This window comes from Helianthus annuus, chromosome 16, assembly GCF_002127325.2.
Source record: "Helianthus annuus cultivar XRQ/B chromosome 16, HanXRQr2.0-SUNRISE, whole genome shotgun sequence".
NCBI lineage: Eukaryota > Viridiplantae > Streptophyta > Magnoliopsida > Asterales > Asteraceae > Helianthus > Helianthus annuus.
In genome coordinates, this window is record NC_035448.2 from 26,238,089 (window position 1) to 26,263,804 (window position 25,716).

Here is a 25,716-nt window from a genome sequence, read left to right on the forward strand (position 1 = left end):
TTGCCGAGTTAAGCCTATTTTATCACTTCAAGAACTATCTGTAGCTGATTGTATATTCATCAAGAACTATCAGTTTTAAAGACAATATATTTTGCCCTAACAAAAATAAATTAATAAGCATAAACATTTTTCTTCATCAAAAAACTCAAAAGCCTTAAGCTAATTAAAAATAGAAACCGATGTCAAGATTTCTTAAAAAGAAAAAAAAGTACCCTTTTTTCAATCACAACCCTCAGATATTAACTTTAGACCTTCAGATTTTACAGCAGTTGGTTTTTTAATAAGTTTAGAATCAGAGAGACACTGCCCATATTTTGTAACCAAACTTTTAATATTCTTCATCAACAAACTAGGTACCATAGATCATAAGTTAGATCTGTGAATTTGTTATTTGAGGTTTTAGTAAGTTATAATTGTATTTAGTTTATACATGAAAGATCAATAAAGTTATAAAAATGATATTAAGTAGAAATAGAACCATACGCCCTATCTATAAATAATACTAAAAAAATTAAACCTTGTTCTATCTACGGGCCAGCCAAGAAAGACAATGGAATGTAATGCTCATTCCATTAGGCTGACCAACAATATAACTTCTGAAATAGACCCAAAAGAATTTCAAAATAACTAACACTACAAGAAATTTGGTGCTTTACCGACACAAAGTATATGTGGGAAAAAGCATATAGTGTGTTGGTAGTTGTCTTTACCTACACATAAATTAAGTGTAATGATGTGTAGACTCGTGACTGTGGATATAGGCCATTACCCACACATAAGTTATGTGTAGGTATATAGCAAGCTATACCTACACAATATGTGTGGCTAAAAGGCATTTATATGTGTGGTTAAAAGTACAATTTGTTTAGAAAGCATTTGACGTGGCAGATGATATGGCATCTGACGTGGCAGATGATGTGGCATCTGACATGGCAGATGATGTGGCATCTGACGAGGCAAGTGATGAGGCATCCGACGTGGCATGTGACATGGCATCCGACGTGACGGATGACGTGGCATGAATATATGTGTAGGTAAAAGTAATCTTATATGTAGGTAAAAGTAATATTATGTGTAGGTAAATGTTGAAGATGTGTTGGTATTGATCTTAATATGTGTTGAAACAAATGTAAACTAAAAGGCACTAAAATCATACATAATGTCACAAACATCACCATTGATTAATACATGAAACAAAGTGCCAATTTGATTAATACATGAAACAAATGTAAACTACAAGACAGTAAAATCATAAATAATCAAAAGGCTTGTCAACTTAACAAGAGAATCAAGAGTTGGATCTTGACCATTGATATGACCATGAAAATATAAATGTTACGATAGGTCCATAATACATCGTTAAACCATTTTATCTAACTTGTGACAGCAGGAGCAAGCACTTTATTTTGAAATGTCTGCAAAAAAAAAAAAAAAAAAAAAAAAAAAAAAAACAATCTTGAAACATAAGATATGCTCATTTAAACTATCATTAATTAATGTAAAAGAAAACCACCTGCATGAGTGTGTTGAGAACATACAAGACCTCGAAGATGCACACACAAGCTAATGTCGAAGTCCTTGCAAAAAAAGGCATAAAAATCAAATCAAAGTATGAAAGATATATAAATATAAGTAGAGCATCGATTACCTTAGCTGCCAAACAAGATGCAAGCCTGTTAGCATACTAAACACTACAAGAAATCTATTCTAATGAGTGAATCACTCCTATACAAAAAAAAAAAAAAAAAAAAAAGAGTTGATGAAACAAACAGGACACTTTTGCAACTCTGATTCAGCAACACTTGTCTATTCTTGAAGCTCCTTATGTTTTTTCTACATCTTAGACTCTTACCAATCATTTATGTAATCATATCTTCCAGTATACATTATTAACTAAAATTAATCAAGAGTAACATTATTACACTAAAATTAATCAAGAGTAACATTATTACACTAAAATTACTAACTTTAAACAACTTTGAACATTATGAAGCAACCCTACTCTCTTAAAAGTAACATCATACAATGATTTGGTTAACCTATTTACCTAGATTAATGTATACATCATATAAGTACACTAGGTTATCTACCCGTGTAATACATTACATGATAGTATATATATCCTTTTTATACTAATTCACAGAGAAGCACTCAGACCAGTATACCGATTCGGAAAGCTGCCAGCTGTGTGGGCTGACCTGGAGGCACAGCCTAAGCTCCCACTCCTGAAGGTGACCACTTCAGCATCTGTACATCCCTTTAAAAATCTAGAAATACTCGAAGTAAAATTACGTTAGAAAGAAATTTCACAATATTGTATTCGAGAAAAGCTATCAAGTTTCAACTCTTACTCACACACACGCACACCTGATAGAACTGCAAGATTTCTTGCATCTGATGTTGCGCCATCATATCCCCTGTTGGAAAGAATCCCAGGAGCAACATAGATAGGACTCCCACACGTTGTATACAGTAGCCCGTCATCCTAATAAATCACAAGCATGTTATTATTATCTACAATATAAGAAACATAAATGCCCTTAAATGAACAATGAATGACATCAAAGATCTTGCATGGAAAGGGCAGCCTTTTGAAGCTGAAATGGCGGGAATACCTCTTTCTAGTGCAAATTCCTTTAGCTTCATGTTCATCCTTTGGAGCAAACGAAATGCAACCACGTCTATCTCAAAAAGATATTCCCTAAAGCTTGCAACTCCACATCCAACGTCCAAATCACTTGGGTTATCTTACCCCATGCAATATCACGAAGTGTCTGCAGTTACAAAATCAAATATATTTAAGGTGAAAACAAATCAAATGAGAAAGAAACCAAAACCATTTTAATGAAATTGCTGAAATGTTGATAATATCATTTTACAATTTACATAATCAGAAAGAAACCAAAACCAAAACCAAAACCATTACCTCATCAGGTTCTTTTCTTATCTTGAACTTTATACAGGCATGATACTTTTTTAACTTTTAGTATCAAATAAATAAAAGATCACAGGAGTAAAAATATCAAAAGTTGTAGTTCTAATGTCAAAAGTCTGGTTAGATTAAAAGGGTTAGTATTTGAGTTTGAAATATCAAAAAATTATGATGGAAAATCACAGGAGTAAAAATATCAAAAGCTTCTAATTTAAAGGGTTAGTATTTGAAATGGGTAATCTGACGTAAAAACCTCAACTGGGAATGGGTCAAATGAAGGGGTGTGGGCCAACCCAACCTGGTTTGCCCATATCCATTATACCTACACTAAAGAGAATAATAACCAAACCAGGTGAAAGAAATTTATTCAATTACCAAATAAGCACCTTGGTTGCAGGGCAAGCTGGAGATAACCATACTATTCCGATCACCTAGGTCTACTTCGTGATTGTGTCATCGTCACCCGTTTAACCCTTGAAGTTATCTAGACACAATAAACAAACAACTTTAAAAAAGTGAATTAACTTTGAAAAAAAGTGAATTAATTTTGTTTTGACAATTCATAAGACGTAACACACACGCGTAAGTCATAACGGGTCAAAAGAAATCAAATACCCTTTATTAGATCTTATTGATCAAAATACACTTGTATGGGTCAAATGAACCCAACCAATTTATCGTTATGTTTATGACTTTTGGGAATAGTAGATAGGGACATATGATTTCTTTCAATTCTAGCTGTTAAATTCCAGGTCCTTTGATTAAAATTCAAATTTTCATGTAGGCATGGTTGTAAAAGTCCCGCCTAGGCTCCGAGTACTCGCTACAAGGTAGGCTGCCGAGGCCCGAGTATTGTTCGTCTAGGACAATTACTCCCCGAGTAATCTCCGCCTAGGCCGAGTACTTCCCGAGTACTCCCGAATCCGACTAGAAATAAGTGAAAGTGTGATTGTTGACTTCTATAAAAGCTTAATATAAAAAACATATGAGAAGTTCATTAAAGGCTAAATTGAAGTAAATTCAGCTAAAAAATCCACTTCTTGTTCTTTAGTTGACCCTAATTTGAAATAACTTTCTACGGTAAGATCTAGGTAACTATTTTCTAAAACTCCATCCATTTCTTAGAAAGTCAAAACAATTTTCAGAACATCATGGCTATCTAAAAGCACGCATGAGGCGCGCTAGGCACAAAGCACATTGGCACTTCCATATTTGCCAATATTATTATCATAAAATAATAGTCTATAAAAGCATACCTATTTTCTTTTTATTACCAGTAGCTTCTTACTCTGCTTTTAACTTCTCATTAGCAATGGCACTTACGGAAGCAACTTCTTTTGCATCAGCAACTTTTAAATGAAATGATAATCTCACTACATGATACTCTCATTACAGAAAGGGTCAATCGAAACACCCCTTATTGAAATTCCAATTCAAATGTTAATATAAACTGAAAGAGACAAAAGACTTACATTTCGTCAAACACTTGCTATGCCTTTCCAAATCCTCAAATCAAACATCCATCATTGAAATCAAAACCAAAGCAGAAAATAACAACAAATTAGGGCTTCAATCGAGCCAAAAAGCAAAAGAAAACTCAATAAAAACTTACCCTTAAAACTCCTGTCGAAACCCAGTTCGTCGCTGCCCGTTCATCCTTCTCTCGATTATGACAAAATCGATGCCTCTCAACCTTTTGTCCATTCGATTGTAGCCCCCTAACAAAGGTTTCGTATCGGAAATCCTTCAAGATCTGAACGATTTTGTAATTTAGGGTTTCTCATGCCGTCATCTCTCCTTCTCCATCGCCTCTCTCTCTATATTTCTCATTCTCTCTCTGTCTTCCTCTCCTCTCTTTTCATTCAGGAATTCAAATTTTGAAAATGCAGAGAGAGGAATTTGGTGCATAGAGGAATAGTACAGCTTTCAAAAGGGAATGTGCGGATCATGATCCGTGTGAAGTTAATGGACGGTAGGATCATGATCCGTGTTAAGTGATGGACGGTAGATCATCATCAACTGTGTGTTTTTGTTTGAGTTAGTAAGGGTATATGTGAAAAGTGAGGTTATAAATAGGGGTCGAGCCCGAGCTCGACTGGGCTCGTGCTCGGCTCGTCATGTTTTTATGAAGTTCGAGCTCGAGCTCAGCTCGAGCCTACTTATTTGAGCTTGAGCCCGGCTCGCGAGTTTAAACCAAAGCTCGAGCTTGGCTCGAGCTATTGTGAGAACAAAGCTAAAAGCTCGGCTCGAGCTCGCTTCAATATCGCTTAAACGAGCCAAAGCTCGGCTCGAGTTCAACTCGCCAATGTTATCATCATTATTATTATATTATAAAAAAAATAAATAAATTTTTGTTTGGGCTCGTTTAGGCTCGCGAGCCTAAATGAGCTTTGTATTTCAGGCTTGAGCTCGGGCTCGATAACTAAACGAGCTCTAATTCAGGGTCGAGCTCGGGCTCGTTAAAGCTCGGCTCGTTCGAGCTTTTAACCGAGCCGATAACGAGTAACTCTCGAGCTTCTAGGCTTGTTTACACCCCTAGTTATAAATGTGTTTGTTGTGTTTAAAAGACTTTTACATTATGCATTAAGGGTGTTTTAAGGGAATGGCAAATTACTTTAAGAAGTCCTTAGGATATGCTTATTATATATAGTATAGATATAAAAGTTTGAAAATATATAATTATAATTAATATAAATTAATAAATCAAATAGGTAGGGCTGGCATATCGTGTATACCCGTATACGATAAGACACGATACACGAAATCGCATACAAGAACACGACACGATAACTTATCGTGTCCTTTTTTTTCAAACACGAACACGATTACACGAAATTACCTGTTAATACCTGTTAACATGATTGTTCGACTGTTATACACGAAAATTACCTGTTAATACCTATTAACACGAACAAAAACACGAACACGACATGCTATCTGAGAGTTACAGAAGGAGTCTCGCGTTTTATTTATTTTTTTAATTGAATGAGGAATGAAAATAGAAAGGAATTAAGGAATCCACACGCACATGGCTGATGAGTTTTATTTAATTTAATTTCTTATCGTGTACTAACGGGTATTAACAAGTAAACAGTTATACACGAAAATTAACAGGTAATCTCGTGTCTACCTGTTTGGTACACGATACTTGTTAAGGCCATACACGATACCTGTTAACTTCGTGTAGGTTCGTGTCGTGTATTTGTGTATTCGTGTAAAATTGCCAACCCTACAAATAGGAGCCAAGTCGGAGCCTAGCTTGAAAAATGACCAACAAACCAAGCTTGAGCTTTAGATGGAGCTTGTTGCCCTCATAAGTTATTTTATATGTATCCAATATCTATACATATTGTACATTTCTAAATATGTGTAGGTATTTGTTTTGCCACATCACCTTATAAAAAAGATTCGAATATGTATTTTATATGCATTCAATATCTACACATATTGCACATTTCTAAATATGTGTAGATATTTGTTTTGCCACGTCATCAAAAAATATATATTTACTTATTTTATATATATCTAATATCTACACATATTGTACATTTAAACATGTGTAGGCATTTAATTTGCCACGTCATTTTTTAACTTAGTTTATCTACATATTTTTTTTAAAAAAAATTATGTGTTGGTAAACATAATCATTTACCTACACATCTATTAGTTTTTTACATATATGTAGATAATTTACCTACACATGACGAAAATTTGCCACATGTGTAGGTAATTTAATATTTAATTGATTGCCAATTTTGGGGGGAAATTTTCCCACCAACACCAAGTGTGGCTAAAATCTATTACCAACACATATTAAGTGTTAATTATTATGAAAATATATTATCAACCAGTACCCACACATATACAAACGTGTGAGGGTAAATACCCACACATTTACATGTGTAGGTAAATTATGTGTGGGTAAACACCCTAATTTCTTGTAGTGTAAAGTTAAATATATTTGTGTCTTATATTACTGAAATACATCACCCGCGCGCCTTCTTCTGAACCGCCACCGGTAGTTACTGTTCCTTCTTCCCACTCTTTTATTTCACCGTCAAAGCATGTGAAAGAGAAAGCAAGCCAACCAATGTTTGCAATCTTATGCCACTTATGGAGGCCTAAATATATCCTACCTATAATGTAAATTATACTACTATGAAACACAAGCTCATATAATAGACTATACCATGTACAAAAAAAACATTTCAAAGTATCAAAAGACAACAATTTTACCTAACTATGACTATATGCACCAGGAGCACTTCAAGAATTTGACCAAGGATCTGCCATGCTCTTTCAACGGAATCAACACTGCAAGTTTAATGATGCACATTAAGGTATTTGATTTCATACAAAAGTTATAAAAGATTCATAATTTACAACTGTTTAAATATATATGCCTAAACAAACCCTATGAAAATTGAGTTACCTAAGCCGGAGAAAGTATTCCACTGCGAACATATCCCTATGTAAAAAACAATTTTAAATGTTTTGATGAATAAAATTGTACCCTAGTATCTACTTGTTTAAGGACAAAATGTAATGTTCTAATTTGAGGTTGATTATTTCAAACTCACCATCCTTAGAAAATCCAAAATTACAAGTTTAAAAAACATAACTCAATACTATTAAACAAAGTAACAAACATTAGAAGCACTAACAAAAAACATGACTCGATCCTAAAATCATGTCAGAAAAGTAAAAAAATAAGATCAAGTAATGAATTAACAAACCTTGGGGTTAAAGGAGTCAACAATAAGAGAGGAGTTGACTCATGATAGGAGGAAGACTAATCTCTCAAAAAAAGTCACCATCGAAGTTGCATCTGACCATGATCAAATAAGGTCGACATCAACAAACTATACAAATCTCTAAAACACAATCAACATTTAATCAATTTAATCAGAAACATAAAATATCAATAGCCCACCTAGGGTTATTTTACCAGATCTAGCTAAGAAATGCTTAAAACAACCAATCAGCAAAAATAACTCAATAGAGAATTAAGGTTCGTGAATTTAGGTACCTGATACAAAACCTACAATGATAAAGATGGAGTTGTTAGTAGCCGGTGGTGCCTCTGGTGGACGAAGGAGCAGAAGTAGGAAAACGAAACAATGGGAGAAGGTAGAAGACGACTGAAGAGTATCATGAGAGAGAGAGAGAGAGATGGCGACGGGGTATCTTCCTATGTGCTTTATAAAACAATACAGATAACAACTATATGTTTTAAATTTTAAAAATTGTTTCCCACTTAGTTTTTTCCATCCTTTTTATAGAAGGTTTGTTATACTATCTATCCTTAAAATTAGGAAGTTTTGTTAAAATTTGACTAAAGTATAAAGAAATTGTTTAATCAATTATTTGACAATAGTTTTAGTTTTTAAAAGTTTAGAATGAAAATCTTATAGAACCTATTATTTAACTTATTAAATGATTATATAGTATAGATTAGTTGTTATATTTTTATTTAATCACTTGTACATTAAAGCATTATCTACTTGTACCTTATAATCCGTGCGTCGATATTGAACAAGATAACTACCGAAACGTCGACAAAAATGTGTAGGTCGTCATGCTATCTTTGGATTTTTTTTAAACAATATAGTTTACAAGATATGTCAAGAATAAGTAAAAAAAAATTATAAGTTTGTTGTGGAGGGGTGAATTGTAACTAATTATCTATAATTTTGTTAAAACCTTAGGGATGTAAGTGTAATAAGTTTAGGGGCTAAAAAATAAATAGTGTTTAAAAGACCAAACTACCCTCATTTTAGGGGTCTTTCTATAAATAAAGAGAGGGAAAAGTTTTTATTTTTTGGGTATCTTAAAATGTCCTTGACTCATGCATTATAATATAGTATAGATATATATTACATTACGGCTTAACGTACTTCACGAACGACAACGTGCGTGATTTGTTCTATAACATGCGTGATTTTAAAATGAACGTGCGTAATTACGTGTCGTATGTAATGTACGTTAGGCCGTAATGTACGTTAACCTTCCTCTCTCTCTCTCTCTCTATATATATATATATATATATATATATAAAATTTAATTTTATATAATATTAAAACCATATATTAAAGACTTGTTCTTTGTATTTTATGCATTAAAGAGTGTTGTACTTTATGTGTAAATGACTAAAATGCCCTTGTAGTTAACAGACTTGGTGGATGGTGCTAAAAAAATGGACTCAAATGGTTAAGAAAAGTGGATGTAAGGACTCAGGGCGTTAAACATTTTGATTTTGGACTCAAGTGGTTAAAACCTCTAAAACATAGGGACTCAAAAAGTAATTTATCCAACAAGGTTTTAATAAATTAAATATGTGGGCTAATTATTATTGGGCCAAGGTCCAAAGAAGGATTAATTGTGGAAAGGTTACGATGTAGGAGTATATAAAGAATTTATAAATCCTAATCCTTAAATTCTTCTCATTTAATTAAAATGTAGAGAGAAAATGAAGAATCAAGATAAAAAGCCACAAACTTGAAGGATAGAAGCTCGATTTTTTATCCAATGATAATGGATCATCACAAAATTGTTTAGGTCGGATTCTAGGTAAGAATCGACCTCTAAGATTTCTCTTTTAATGGACAATGAGGTTTTTGGCAAACTAAAGGTTCCTTCACCAAAGGTCGGATCTTTACTTGTCAAAGAGGCTAAAAACCTTAATTTTTGGTTCATGGAAGTTAAACGTAAAAAGTTGGGATTTTGAGTTATAAACGGAGCAAACAGCACGAATCCACGTATTTGCGACACTAGACATTTATAGTGAGACATTCAAGGTGTCGTGCGTGAAAGACTTTACAGTATCGCATGAGTTAATACGACACTCCCTAAGACACTTCCTACGACCCTCCCGACGATAGCTTCTCAAACTCAAACTCGACTTCGAGAAATCATATTATGAAAGAAAGAATGAGGGAACGTTGAAAGTGGTCAAACAAGTTATCGACCCTTAAGGTGACATTTTTCAACGAGTTTAACAAGGTTCAAGATCAAATGATGAAGTTCGTGATTCAAGAAGGTTTGTCGTTCAATAACATCGGCAACCCTCGCTTGACAAAGATGATTCAAGACATGTTCCAACCTTGTACAAACAAGTAAGTTGTACGACTGTAAAAGGTTATTGTGTGAAATTGTGGAAACAAGCAAAATAAGATTTAATTGTATTTTTTGAAAACTTACAAACTGAGGTTAACTTAACTTCCGATGTTTGGTTGCTCCACATGCTTTACCAGAATTGTACCTTTTCATCAACGCTCACTAGGTAGACCCCAATAAGTGGCAAATGATAGAGCGTATGATTGTGTGCATTCGTTTGGCTTATTATGGGTTTCACCTAATAGGCCTAAAATGCATGAACTAAGACACTAAGCACTAGTTAATACACACACAAGAGTAGAGATGCACAAATATGTCAACCGGTTTTGGGGTTATTGGATATTAATAAAAATTGGTACAATCAATAACCAGTTTATTAGGGTTACCGATTAGGTTAATAACCAAACCAATTTACCAAAATCTGATTAAAATAACATGTTATTTAAAAAAAAGTTTCAGATAAATACTAAAAATATAATAGAAACTCAATATCTTTTCATTACTTATGAAATATTAAGATTAACAAAACATAATTTTCTTACAAAACACATAGAGAAATCGCGAATACATTGTTATTATTTAATAAATAATCGTAGCCTTCATTTAATGCCTATTCTACGCCTAGGGCAACTAGATTCATCATAAGCTAGTTCATCAACAAAAACCGAAAATGCCTCTGCTTTTGCTTCTTCTTCCTCGTGTAATTATTCTTCAACAGCGAGTTTACCTTCGAGACTTGTAATATGTTGTATAGATTCTGCCGCCCCCAAGTGGTCTTTCAGGAAAAGACACATTTCCATGACGTTGGATTAAATCTCATTCTTTGAATGGACTAAACCCTCTCACTAAAAGAAGAAAAAACTGAATTCCAAAGCTACCATGGAAGCTTGAACACTTGAAGATCACGGGCCATGACGGGTAGAATGGGATATTGAGATTCCCTTTTCCCTTTTCATTTCAGCTGCATAGTAGATAGAAAATTGTTCCAATGTACCAACCGAGCTCGCTATGTGGGGTGTTTCCCCGTACCCGTTTATTATTTTCATTTCTTAGTGAAGTATATAAATTTAGCATCTGGTCCCTCCTTGACGCACTACATGAAGCTGAACCCACTGACTCATGTATTTTGATGTGAAACCATATTTAAGTAAATAGGAAAAGTATAAATTGAAAACCAACTTGGGTTGAGGAAACATGTCAAAACCCTATTAAACAATGATTTTTTTTATATTTATGTTGTGTATGTTATTATATTTGTTAAAAAAATTGAAACAAAAAAGTTTTTGTATCCAAGTATTACACTTAGTCTAAAAGATGTTGTGTAATTTTATACAGTTTACACAAGTTTTACATATTTAACAAAAATGTGTAAAATGAGGTTTTGAAGGTCCTAGAACTTTTTATTTTATTTTTGTGTATCAACTATAAATAACATATAAATATAAAAAAATAATGTTAAAATGAGTTTTCACGGGTTAATTTAACTCAAGAAGGTTTTCTACATAGCCATCCCCTAAGTAAATAATAATCAAACATATATTGTAAACACTTATTTTGTATCTTTTTTTTATAAAAGTGACGTCTTAAGAACAAGTTTAAGAACAAGTTTAATGCCGCAGCATAAGTGATAACACGATGATCTCTTTAATATATTTTTTAAACTTTCATCGGAACCATCCTTAAATTTTAAATAAACATTGTTTTCATAGTTATAGTCATTTAATTTGGTACACACTAAATATAACTGGTTAGATACCCTCCTTGACACACTACATGAAGCTGAACCCACTGACTCATGTATTTTGATGTGAAACCATATTTAACTAAATAGGAAAAGTATAAATTGAAAACCAAGGGTTGAGGAAACATGTGAAAACCCTATTAAACAACGGTTTATTTTTTATATTTATGTTGTGTATGTTATTATATTTGTTAAAAAATTGAAACAAAAAAGTTTTTGTATCCAAGTATTACACTTAGTCTAAAAGATGTTGTGTAATTTTATACAGTTTACACAAGTTTTACATATTTAACAAAAATGTGTAAAATGAGGTTTTGAAGGTCCTAGAACTTTTTATTTTATTTTGTGTATCAACTATAAATAACATATAAATATAAAAAAATAATGTTAAAATGAGTTTTCACGTTAATTCAACTCAAGAAGGTTTTCTACATAGCCATCCCCTAAGTAAATAATAATCAAACATATATTGTTAACACTTCTTTTGTATCTTTTTTTTTTATAAAAGTGACGTCTTAAGAACAAGTTTAATGCCACAGCATAAGTGATAACACGATGATCTCTTTAATATATTTTTTAAACTTTCATCGGAACTATCCTTAAATTTTAAATAAACATTGTTTTCATAGTTATAGTCATTTAATTTGGTACACACTAAATATAACTGGTTAGGTACCCTCCTTGACACACTACATGAAGCTGAACCCACTGACTCATGTATGTATTTTGATGTGAAACCATATTTAAGTAAATAGGAAAAGTATAATTGAAAACCAACTTGGGTTAAGGAAACACGTCAAAACCTTATTAAACAATGATTTTTTTTTTATATTTATGTTGTGTATGTTATTATATTTGTTAAAAAAATTGAAACAAAAAAATTTTGTATCCAAGTATTACACTTAGTCTAAAAGATGTTGTGTAATTTTATACAGTTTACACAAGTTTTACATATTTAACAAAAATGTGTAAAATAAGGTTTTGAAGGTCCTAGAACTTTTTATATTATTTTTGTGTATCAACTATAAATAACATATAAATATAAAAAAATAATGTTAAAATGAGTTTTCACGGGTTAATTCAACCCAAGAAGGTTTTCTACATAGCCATCCCCTAAGTAAATAATAATCAAACATATATTGTAAACACTTGTTTTGTATCTTTTTTTTATAAAAGTGACGTCTTAAGAACAAGTTTAATGCCGCAGCATAAGTGATAACACGATGATCTCTTTAATATATTTTTTAAACTTTCATCGGAACTATCCTTAAATTTTAAATAAACATTGTTTTCATAGTTATAGTCATTTAATTTGGTTCACACTAAATATAACTGGTTAGGTACCCTCCTTGACACACTACATGAAGCTGAACCCACTGACTCATGTATTTTGATGTGAAACCATATTTAAGTAAATAGGAAAAGTATAAATTGAAAACCACGAGTTGAGGAAACATGTGAAAACCCTATTAAACAATGTTTTTTTTTATATTTATGTTGTGTATGTTATTATATTTGTTAAAAAATTGAAACAAAAAAGTTTTTGTATCCAAGTATTACACTTAGTCTAAAAGATGTTGTGTAATTTTATACAGTTTACACAAGTTTTACATATTTAACAAAAATGTGTAAAATGAGGTTTTGAAGGTCCTAGAACTTTTTATTTTATTTTGTGTATCAACTATAAATAACATATAAATATAAAAAAATAATGTTAAAATGAGTTTTCATGTTAATTCAACTCAAGAAGGTTTTCTACATAGCCATCCCCTAAGTAAATAATAATTAAACATATATTGTTAACACTTCTTTTGTATCTTTTTTTTTATAAAAGTGACGTCTTAAGAACAAGTTTAATGCCACAGCATAAGTGATAACACGATGATCTCTTTAATATATTTTTTTAAACTTTCATCGGAACTATCCTTAAATTTTAAATAAACATTGTTTTCATAGTTATAGTCATTTAATTTGGTACACACTAAATATAACTGGTTAGGTACCCTCCTTGACACACTACATGAAGCTGAACCCACTGACTCATGTATTTTGATGTGAAACCATATTTAAGTAAATAGGAAAAGTATAATTGAAAACCAACTTGGGTTGAGGAAACATATCAAAACCTTATTAAACAATGATTTTTTTTTTATATTTATGTTGTGTATGTTATTATATTTGTTAAAAAAATTGAAACAAAAAAAATTTGTATCCAAGTATTACACTTAGTCTAAAAGATGTTGTGTAATTTATATATACTCTAATTTGCAACATAAAGCTGCATTGATTGTTGTAACATGTGTTTCTATTGTGTTTCATGCTTTAGTGTTTGTATTTTGAGCATTCATAATTGTACATTTACTTTTTGGTGTTGTAAATTCATCCCACAAAATCGCAGGAGAGAGTGTGAGACAAAAACGTCAATGGAAACCCTAACTATCTCCCACCGCCCTCTTCTCCGTCTTCCCGTCGCTCCTACGTCCGCTCCGGCGCCTCCTTCACTCTCCTCAACAACGCATCCACCTGGCCATCGATCAGTTGCCGAATATCTCACCGATAAAAGTGCCGATTGACGTTCAAATCGGCGCTAGATTCAGCTTCAATCGATCAGTATTTCGGACTCACGGAGTCAGACGCACGCAATCCGACTTTATTGATTTCGTTTAGGGTTCGATGCGTCAAAAACCTAATCAGACGGTGTTAGAAGACGACAGGGTTCCGGTAAGCCCCGTTTTCATCTGCTGTTTGATTTGCCTATCTCTGTTTCATTCGGTTCATAGGTTAGGGTTTTTCTTTGTTGTGTGCATATAAGAGTATGTGATTTGGAAAAATTGACTTCGTAACTAAAAACCCTAGGAACTGGCCATCATACATACTCGAAATCAACTAATAACAACATGTTGTGAAATTAGGCAACATAAAATAGGGACGACTGAAAAAGTAGTTTTGATAAAAGTAGTTTTGATTAGTGATGAGTGATCATGCTTTTCCTAATTTTTAAATCTGTTCGATATAAAAAAGGTGGAAATGGGAAAAAGGCTTTTAATGAATTATGATTCTTATACAGGTTGAATATTTTGATCCTATTAAAAAGTAACAACTTCACAGCCCTACTAATATTATTTTTTTGTAACCCAAAATAGATAGTTAGTTTCAACTATTGATCATTAGTTTCTCTAATCTAGGTTATAACTCAAGAAAATCCAAAATTTTAAATAGCGGATTTGTGAACTTCATAGTACAACCTTGACGAAAATGGCTTCAATTTTTTCTCGCCTACCTGCTACACTTTAGACAACATCTACATTTTATTTCAAAGTTGAACTTGGTTTGTTATTATCTCAAAGGATAATATGTATACATTACTTATACCATTATACTGTACTGCTGTAAATTATATAGTATGTTGGTTTGTGTTTTCAGCATGCTAAACATGCAGTTGTTTTCGCACAGTTTGAAGTCAATGGTACATGCATTTATAGCCCAGATTAGGTAAAAAGATGATAATGTGTCAAAATGTTCGTATAGCCAATTGTGGTCATAAAATTGGTTTGGACGATGTTGATAACGGCCTTATCTGGTATGAATTGAAAGGAAAAAACGTTGTATAAGACACTTCTGATACTAATAATAACCTTAATCAACATTCAGGTTTGGCAAACTACAGAATTCCTAGACATAATTTGTTGAATTCGTTGAATTATGTTGCTGATGTTTCACTAGAAGGGCAATATTTGAGTGCACTAAAAGATTCGCTCAAGATTTTTTTAATTATAAGTTTCATGGCTCATATATCATTATCTTCTATTTTACTCTCTAATATTTTGTCATACATCGCGACATTTGATTTCATAGATTTGAAGCTCTTATGGCACCCTTGACATCTGGCCGTGTGACCATTGTAGCAAGTTCAATGATCACGACAAAGGTACTACAAGTTGCTGACATGCTTATATTTAATTTGTTTTTATAAGAACCATAGATTAGCTTAAATTCTATCTATTTAGTTTATTTTCTATCTATTCAATAAGGTACTCTCTATAAGACGAGTCTTCTATATGAAACCAAACGAGCCCGAGGTTCTTTTGCATGATTATCCAAGCCATAAAAGGCGGCAATTACCTCTTGTAGCAAAGACGTGCAGGGCTAGTCCTAGACCAATTATTTTCGCATGTGGTTTGACGGTGGTGTTCTCCTTTCTCTTATTTGTCTTCTAAATTCCTCATTGTCAATTCTTTACTCAAGTTTCTAAGGTTCGTCCACCTCGATTTTAGTATTAATTTGTTTGTGTTTTTAATAACTTCTTTTTGATGCTTTGTATAGTTCGATGGCTTGCATAAGTGACCGCAAATCCGTAGCAGTTTCGGTCAATAAGATCATAATGATTTGATAATTTACAGCTCTTGAATGCTTAATTTATGTATAAGAATTAAGAATGGAGCGGGTTGTCTTTAGTTTGGTGGGCTTTGGTTTCCAACTGGAGGAGAAAAGAAAACTTAGAGGGTAAGTAATTATATTCAAGATTTGAGAATTGGCAGTGGTAATTTCAAGTTATATTTGCAGATGCAAGGAACAATAATGGAACCTCAACAACTTATACATCATATTTTTTTTTGTAGAATTGTTGCCCGCTTTGTTGACTATGCACTCCAACGAGGTTGCAAAAACGAGCCGGCTAGAACAAAAGATCCAAAAAATGGAACGCTCCTTATGCTATAAATGTAATTTTTGTTTTCGTATGTAAATGTAGGTATGTAAATGTAGATTTGGCTTTTTGTCTTGCAACTTTTTGTTTTGCAATAGGAGAATACAATGAGACATCAATTGGTGTTTACCAATTAGGAATACAAGCATGAGACATCAATAAATTGATATTAATTTAGGAATATGACGATTTACCAAGTTCATACCCGCCGATGAGCGTGGGTATCGTTTTTGGACAATCATTGGTGTTTAAGAAAGCGTGTTCCAGCTGAGACACCATCTTATGTAATTAACTCAATCAAGGCGACTCAATGGCAACCGATTGAATATAAATATCGCCCCCGCCGCAACGCGGCGGGTTGCGTTTCTAGTTTTATACAGTTTACACAAGTTTTATATATTTAACAAAAATGTGTAAAATGAGGTTTTGAAGGTCCTAGAACTTTTTATTTTATTTTTGTGTATCAACTATAAATAACATATAAATATAAAAAAATAATGTTAAAATGAGTTTTCACGGGTTAATTCAACCCAAGAAGGTTTTCTACATAGCCATCCCCTAAGTAAATAATAATCAAACATATATTGTAAACATTTGTTTTGTATCTTTTTTTTTATAAAAGTGACGTCTTAAGAACAAGTTTAATGCCGCAGCATAAGTGATAACACGTTGATCTCTTTAATATATTTTTTAAACTTTCATCGGAACTATCCTTAAATTTTAAATAAACATTGTTTTCATAGTTATAGTCATTTAATTTGGTACACACTAAATATAACTGGTTAGGTACCCTCCTTGACACACTACATGAAGCTGAACCCACTGACTCATGTATTTTGATGTGAAACCATATTTAAGTAAATAGGAAAAGTATAAATTGAAAACCAAGGGTTGAGGAAACATGTGAAAACCCTATTAAACAATGTTTTTTTTTTTTATATTTATGTTGTGTATGTTATTACATTTGTTAAAAAATTGAAACAAAAAAGTTTTTGTATCCAAGTATTACACTTAGTCTAAAAGATGTTGTGTAATTTTATACAGTTTACACAAGTTTTACATATTTAACAAAAATGTGTAAAATAAGGTTTTGAAGGTCCTAGAACTTTTTATTTTATTTTGTGTATCAACTATAAATAACATATAAATATAAAAAAATAATGTTAAAATGAGTTTTCACGTTAATTCAACTCAAGAAGGTTTTCTACATAGCCATCCCCTAAGTAAATAATAATCAAACATATATTGTTAACACTCCTTTTGTATCTTTTTTTTTTTATAAAAGTGACGTCTTAAGAACAAGTTTAATGCCACAGCATAAGTGATAACACGATGATCTCTTTAATATATTTTTTAAACTTTCATCGGAACTATCCTTAAATTTTAAATAAACATTGTTTTCATAGTTATAGTCATTTAATTTGGTACACACTAAATATAACTGGTTAGGTACCCTCCTTGACACACTACATGAAGCTGAACCCACTGACTCATGTATTTTGATGTGAAACCATATTTAAGTAAATAGGAAAAGTATAATTGAAAACCAACTTGGGTTGAGGAAACATGTCAAAACCTTATTAAACAATGATTTTTTTTATATTTATGCTGTGTATGTTATTATATTTGTTAAAAAAATTGAAACAAAAAAAATTTGTATCCAAGTATTACACTTAGTCTAAAAGATGTTGTGTAATTTTATACAGTTTACACAAGTTTTACATATTTAACAAAAATGTGTAAAATGAGGTTTTGAAGGTCCTAGAACTTTTTATTTTATTTTTGTGTATCAACTATAAATAACATATAAAAATAAAAAAATAATGTTAAAATGAGTTTTCACGGGTTAATTCAACCCAAGAAGGTTATCTACATAGCCATCCCCTAAGTAAATAATAATCAAACATATATTGTAAACACTTGTTTTGTATCTTTTTTTTTTTTTATAAAAGTGACGTCTTAAGAACAAGTTTAATGCCGCAGCATAAGTGATAACACGATGATCTCTTTAATATATTTTTTAAACTTTCATCGAAACTATCCTTAAATTTTAAATGAACATTGTTTTCATAGTTATAGTCATTTAATTTGGTACACACTAAATATAACTGGTTAGGTACCAACCAACTTATAGGGTAATAAATTCCCGATAAACATGTGGTTGCGCTTTAAAAACATTAGGTAATTCTGTAACATTTCGTTAACTTGCGGCACATTCTCTTCTGGTAGCGGTGATTGATGGGAGTGGGGTTGGGGGATCACATCTCGTTCTCGGTTAGCAGCATTAAACAAGTAGTCCGGGACAATGTGCTTAATGGGTTCGGTTCAATTTTCTCTTGGAACAATTGGGTTCCAAGGAAAGTCGGGCTTCAAAAGATAGGCTTCCAATGAAGGAAAGGTTGGTTCGAAGAAACATTCAAATCAACTCTGGGAGTTTCCAGAAGTAAGTGATCACCTCTTTGTTTCGTGTTCGTTTGCGCATTTGGTTTGACAAATCATATGTTAATGATGTGGTTTCTATCCTTTTTTCGCCTTTGACATGAATGACCTTTTGGGGCTCCAATTTTTTTTCAAGGCAACAAGCGGAAAAAGAAGGCATTTCATGCAATTATTACGACGACTATGTGGAGTATTTGGAATACGCGACACGACACGGTTTTCAATCAAAAATCCTCTTCTTTGGTTAGAGTGGTGGACAATACTTATGGGTTAAACATAGGGCGAAGGAAGATGGCTTGACTTAGGATAGATGGAGAATTTTTAGTGTTTTTAGCGATGTTTAGTTGTTTTGGTGGTATGTTCATGTATTTGGACTGTATCTTTTGGGTTAGTATCTTGCTAAGCCTCATTTCCATTAATAATATGTTGTTGTCTGTTTAAAAAAAAATTCAGTTAGTTTTTCATCACATTCATAACCAACTGTAGGAAAGCTCATAAGTTGACCCTTAGATGCAAGATTATCATGAAGAGCTTCCAAAGTTCTTCTCTGTCGTGTCGTTCTCTCAAACATTTTCCACGTATATCACAATTCGGGCTCAAAAAGGTTCTTTAATCTCACGTACATCTCAATTCTGTCCTAAAAGATTCTTTGATTACTAGTACTAAAAACTTTTAAAACATTCACTTCTCTCATTTATTTCTTCAACCTTGAGCACGTCTTACCCAATTAAGTTAATGATGTAGGAACCGTTCACGTAATTAAATAAAATAAAACAAATTTTATTACTGATTACAATAGAAATAAGAAAGCAGAAAATTACAATACAAGTTACAACTGAAATAAACCAAAATACAAGAAAGGGGTAGAAGCAGAGTGGCTGAGTCACGTGTTCAACACGCTTCCCTTAAAACAAATGCCGAGTCTCCCAAGAGTACTCGTTTTGTTTCCCAGGGTACAACAGCCGGAGCAGTAGTACCGCCGGAGTTCGCCTACAACCCGAAGGTTACCTTGAAACTTGCAGGAAGAAGATGATAACAGTAGAGAGAAAGTTAGAGTTGCTGTTGTGTTGCTGGGTTTTTTCTTGGTGTGGGTATGGAGCTGTATTTATACAGCTCCTAGGTTGAAACAGTCAAAAACGAATTAAAGAGAGATTTAAATTGCATTAAACGTCTTCAATGCAATTTAATACGTCATTTAATTCTCAGTCAAAGCTTATTAACTCGTCAGTTACGAAGCTGGACTGAAACTGCACTGTCATTCAATGCTGGAAGCTTCTGCGCGCGCGTGCGCGCGCAAGTCACCCTGGTGCGCACGCGCCCAGGTCTGCATGCCCATGCGCGGTGCGTCCCCTTGGCTCACTGCCATGCGCGCATGTGCCACGTCACCATGCGCGGTGCGTCCTCTTGGCTCAAGTCCATGCGCGCGTGCGCCACGTCACCTGTGAGCCTATACGAGCGCGCCACACAGTCGCGCCGTATTGGCTCACTCTGGTGAGCCACGCAGACACAGCATGACCCATGCACCATGTGCGCAACCGCGCGCCTCCGTGCCACGTGTACTCACGCACGCATGCGCATGACTGTCACGTCATGCGCCGCATCACCTACCACTTGGTCCTTGCAACCCTTGTGCTCCACCACGCGCACGCGGTCAAAAATACAAAGGCGGCTCTCGGCGATGCGAGCGTGCGAAGTGCAAAGTGCGCCATCAAAGCGCCACATTGCGCCTCATCGCCCACGCCACGCGCGCGCGCGCGCGCGAGCGTGTGCGAGTGCGAGTTACGGTGCTCCACACCTTTCGCGAGGACACTAGTGTGTGCTTCGATGATACAATAAGGATGGAGAGTTCCATCTTAAATACCCATTTAAGTTCCATCTCTCCTTCTATGTGGGACAAGGTGCTACTTTCCCTTTTGTTTCAGCATTCAATGTTTCAAACACCCAACTTTGAGCATCGATATCTCATTCATCTTAGCTCGGTTTTGGACGTGGTTTAGTTCGTTGCGAAGCTCTTCCAACATAGAACACAAACCCACAAATAAATATATAGAACCCGCTCATTTTATTATATTAATTTCTAGTCCAAAATAGGAAAAAATCATTTTCCTATTTTTGTGAAAAATGCTATTTTCACCTATTTTTCCAACAATCCCCCACATGAAAAATGCTATTTTCATCAAATTTCCAACAATCCCCCACATGTATGGAAATGGATCTTTTCCTAACACTTTTCAACGATAAACTTCGACAGTTGAGTATTGCAAGATAGGTAGGTTGAAGCCTTTGAACCTTCTTTTTTGAAGCGCACTTAGCTTACTAGCAGTGTGTAGACGCGATGTCCTTGAACATACCCCCATTTGTGTAAACGACAATACACTTCACACAATACTCTCCCTGGTTTGGCCAACTCCTCATTGTCGTGTCCTATTATGGTCCTAGAACACTAGCCTGGTTCTGCGAGAGCTCCAGGATTTGCGCACCCCACAAATCCATTTGAAGCGTCCCCACTTCTCTCTAACATAGGTGATTCCCATGAATCATTAAAAGCATCATGGTTATTTGATTTCCCGAAATCATTAACCTTAATATGCTTAACCTCACTTCATGTCACTGATTGGAATGGACTAGGAAGTATATATAACTCTCTTTTATTTAGTTTGGGGTACTCCCCCACAGTGACTCCGTTTTGGTAATATGATTAAGTTGTCCTATTGAACTTAGATCTTGGGATCTCCAGTCAACTAAGTTAGGTTTCCCTCATATTCCCATTTACCACGGGCTTTAGTCCCATTCCTCTTGACGATGTTTCTACTAACTCTCTGCTTAAGCCTTTTGTAAACGGGTCCGCAATGTTATCCGCTGATCTTACATAATCAATTGTGATAACACCCGTTGAGAGTAGTTGTCGTATCGTGTTATGTCTACGTCGCATATGCCTTGATCTGCCATTGTACATCAAGCTTTGAGCTCTACCAATTGCTGATTGGCTATCAGAATGTACACATATGGCTGGCAAAGGCTTTGGCCATCTTGGAATATCTTCCACGAATTGACGTAGCCATTCCGCTTCCTCGCCTGACTTATCCAAGGCGATGAATTCATATTCCATTGTGGATCTCGCTATAACCGTTTGCTTAGAAGACTTCCAAGCAATAGCAGCTCCTCCAAGTGTAAACACGTAACCACTTGTTGATTTGGAATCTTTATTATCCGACATCCAGTTTGCATAAGTGTATCCTTCGATCACTGTTGGTTGTCGGGTATAATGCAGTCCATAGTTTCTTGTGTATCTTAAGTATCTAAGCACCCTCGTGATAGCCTTCCAATGATCCGCACATGGATTGCTGGTGTATCTACTTAGTCTACTCACCGCGTAAGCCAAGTCGGGTCTAGTACATGTCATTAGATACATGAGACTGCCAACAATTCTTGAATACTCTAACTGAGCAACTCCATCTCCTTTATTTTTCTTGAGATGTTGGGAGGTATCAACTGGAGTTCGAGCTACACTCGTATCTCCCGAGTTGAATTTTTCAAGAATTTTATCCACATAGTGAGATTGACTTAACACAAGACCATCTTGGGTTCTTATGATCTTTACTCCAAGAATCACATCCGCTAAACCCATGTCTTTCATGTCAAATCTCGCTTTCAACATGCTTTTAGTAGCTTTGATAATTTTATCATTACTCCCAATGATAAGCATATCGTCTACCTAAAGGCATAATATCACATAACCTTCATTTGTGTCTTTGAAATAAACACATTTGTCGCACTCATTTATTTTGAAACCATTGTGAATCATGACATGATCAAACTTTTGGTGCCATTGTTTTGGTGCTTGCTTCAAGTCGTACAAAGACTTGACGAGTTTACATACTTTACCCTCTTGACCTGGGGCAGAGAAACCTTCAGGTTGCTCCATGTAAATCTCTTCTTCTAAATCGCCATTTAGAAATGCGGTTTTAACGTCCATTTGGTGAACTTCCAAATTTCTTAAGGCCGCTATAGCAAGAACCAATCTAATCGAGGTTATGCGCGTCACGGGCGAGTAGGTATCAAAGTAATCTAGACCTTCCTTTTGTCTAAATCCTTTAATCACCAACCTAGCCTTGTACTTATCAATACTTCCATCAGTTTTCATCTTCCTTTTGAATATCCAACGATATCCAAGTGTTTTGCAACCAGGTGGAAGATCTACTAACTCCCAAGTATGATTTTGCAATATAAAATCTATTTCATTTCTTATTGCTTCTTTCCATTGAGGTCCTTCTGAAGAGGAAACCGCTTCATGATATGTATTGGGCTCGCCCTCAACCATATAGCTAACGAAGTCTGGACCAAAGGATTTTCCAACCCTTGGCCTTTTACTTCGCCTACGATCACTTTCTTCAACCTCATGTCATTCATGTGTCTTATCATGAACTACCTCATCAACTGGTGTAGATGAACTTTCACCTACTTCAAAATTAGGTGTTGATGACGTTGCATGTGTTTGTCTTCTCAAAGGAAACACATTTTCAAAGTAAGACACAACGTTAGGATTCACCTCCATGATAGTGTTTACGTGTACATTAGGATTCTTGGACTCATGTACAAGAAAGCGATGTGCACTACTTTGATGTGCATACCCAATGAATATGCAATCAACAGCTTTGGGTCCTATCCTAAGAGCCTTAGGAGGTGGTACAATCACCTTTGCTAGGCACCCCCACACTTTCAAGTATTTGTATGAAGGTTTCTTCCTTTTCCATAACTCATATGGAGTTTCGTCTCTCTTTTTGAGTGGTATCTTGTTCAAAAGATAATTAGCCGAGAGAATGGCTTCCCCCCACATTTCCTGGCTCACCCCAGAACTTATCAACATGGTGTTCATCATTTCTTTCAATGTGCGGTTCTTTCGTTCCGCCACGCCATTTGATTGTGGAGAGTAAGGAGGTGTACACTCATGTACAATGCCACTTTTTGCGCATAAATCGGCAAAAGGTGCAACATATTCGCCTCCTCGGTCGCTTTGCAAAGCTTTTATCTTCTTTTGAAGTTGATTCTCAACTTCATTTTTATACAAGATAAATTTACTTATTGCTTCATCTTTACTCTTTAGTAAATATACATAGCAATATTTAGTACTATCATCAATAAACGTGATGAAGTACTTATTTCCACCTCTTGTGGGTACCGCTTTTAAATCACAAATATCAGTGTGAATTAAATCAAGAGGTTCGGTTATTCGTTCAACCGATTTCGATGATGATCTTGTAAGTTTGGATTCAATGCATGTTTCACATTTATAGTGTGAATCAATATGGAATGTTGGTATACAATTTAAATTGATTAAACGGCGTATTGAATTAAAATTGGCGTGACCTAATCTACCATGCCATTTATTCGAATCAGAAAACTCAAGCATATAAGTAGAAGTAGTAGCCATTTTATTCATGTTTTTCTTGATTGCCATTACATTCAACTTAAACATTCCATTTTGGGCATAGCCCTTGCCTACATACATTCCTCGTTTAGTTAGTGCAAATTGATCGCTCTCAAAAACTAAACGAAATCCAAACTTATTAAGCAACCAACCCGAGACTAGGCTCTTTTTCAAGTCTGGGACATATAACACGTTGCTTAGTGTGAGCTCCTTCCCTGAAGTCCACTTCAAAATCACCGTTCCTTCACCCTTGATGTCCGCGGTGACTGCATTTCCCGTGTACAGCTTCTCATCTCCCGCAAGCTCCTTGAAGGTGGTAAACATGCTCCTGTCTGGGCATACATGACGGGTCGCTCCCGTATCAACCCACCATCCTTTTGGAGTGTTGGTCACATCATTGACCTCATCCAACATTGCGGTTTTGTCGGAAATCATTGCCACCAAAGGCATTTCGTCTTCATCCACCATGTGCGCACGCTCACGCTTTGGTTTCTTGCATTGGTTAGCCCGATGCCCCGGCTCGTCACAGTTGTAACATGTCCCTTGGAACGTCTGCGGTTTCTTTTTCACAACCCCTTTCTTCGGTCCAAGTTTGCTAGCCTTTGCTTTCCCTTTGTCCTTTTTCCCCTTGCCCTTATTGCCCTTAGAGGATTGCCCATGCTCAACCAGATTTGCGCTAGCACTAGTCTGTGCAATGCTGCCTTTTTGGGCAATTCTATTGTCCTCTTCAATCCGAAGACGAACAATAAGGTCCTCTATAGTCATCTCCTTTCGTTTGTGTTTAAGATAATTCTTAAAATCAACCCAACTAGGAGGTAACTTTTCAATCATCGCTGCCACTTGGAATGTCTCGCTAAGTGTCATGCCTTCCGCAAAGATGTCATGTAGTATGATTTGGAATTCTTGGACTTGATTCATAACCGTTTTAGAATCAACCATTTTGAAATCCAGAATACGGGCTACCACAAATTTCTTTGTGCCAGCATCCTCCGTTTTGTACTTCTTGTCCAAGGCATCCCAAAGATCTTTGGAAGTCTTGACATTGTAGTACACAATATACAATGCATCCGAAAGCCCGTTTAACACATATACTCGACAAATAAAATCCGAGTGCTTCCAAGCCTTTACCGCGCTCAGAGCCTGAGCGCTAGTATCCCCTTCCGCAGGTTGGGGAGCGGATTCAGTTAAGAACCTCGCAAGGTTCATGGTGGTCAGATAGAAGAACATCTTCTGCTGCCACCGCTTGAAGTGTAGACCCGAGAACTTCTCGGGTCGTTCAGCGTGATTAGCCACTGTGGACGCTCCCACAGTGGTGGCGTTTAGGGGGGGCATCACAACATTTGTGGTGTTGTTAA

At 34.8% G+C, this 25,716-nt stretch overlaps 2 long non-coding RNA genes across 11 annotated transcripts; one reads left to right on the forward strand and one right to left on the reverse strand.

Moving 5' to 3' along the window:
• Positions 1–1,160: 1,160 nt before the first annotated feature.
• LOC110916249 lies at positions 1,161–4,838 on the reverse strand. Of its 10 annotated transcripts, none has more exons than XR_002579602.2 (9): positions 4,545–4,835; positions 4,405–4,438; positions 4,189–4,305; positions 3,319–3,416; positions 2,616–2,774; positions 2,368–2,485; positions 2,166–2,267; positions 1,514–1,577; positions 1,161–1,415 (listed from the first exon to the last, which is right to left on the reverse strand). It is a non-coding gene; the product is annotated as an uncharacterized LOC110916249 (long non-coding RNA). The 10 variants fall into 10 exon arrangements; XR_002579604.2 differs by having other exon boundaries at positions 4,405–4,427; positions 4,545–4,834; XR_002579605.2 differs by having other exon boundaries at positions 3,308–3,416; positions 4,405–4,838.
• Positions 4,839–14,139: 9,301 nt separating this feature from the next.
• On the forward strand, positions 14,140–16,667 carry LOC110916881. Its single transcript, XR_002580091.2, has 4 exons — positions 14,140–14,510; positions 15,645–15,717; positions 15,821–16,292; positions 16,409–16,667. It is a non-coding gene; the product is annotated as an uncharacterized LOC110916881 (long non-coding RNA).
• The last annotated feature ends 9,049 nt before the right edge of the window (positions 16,668–25,716 follow it).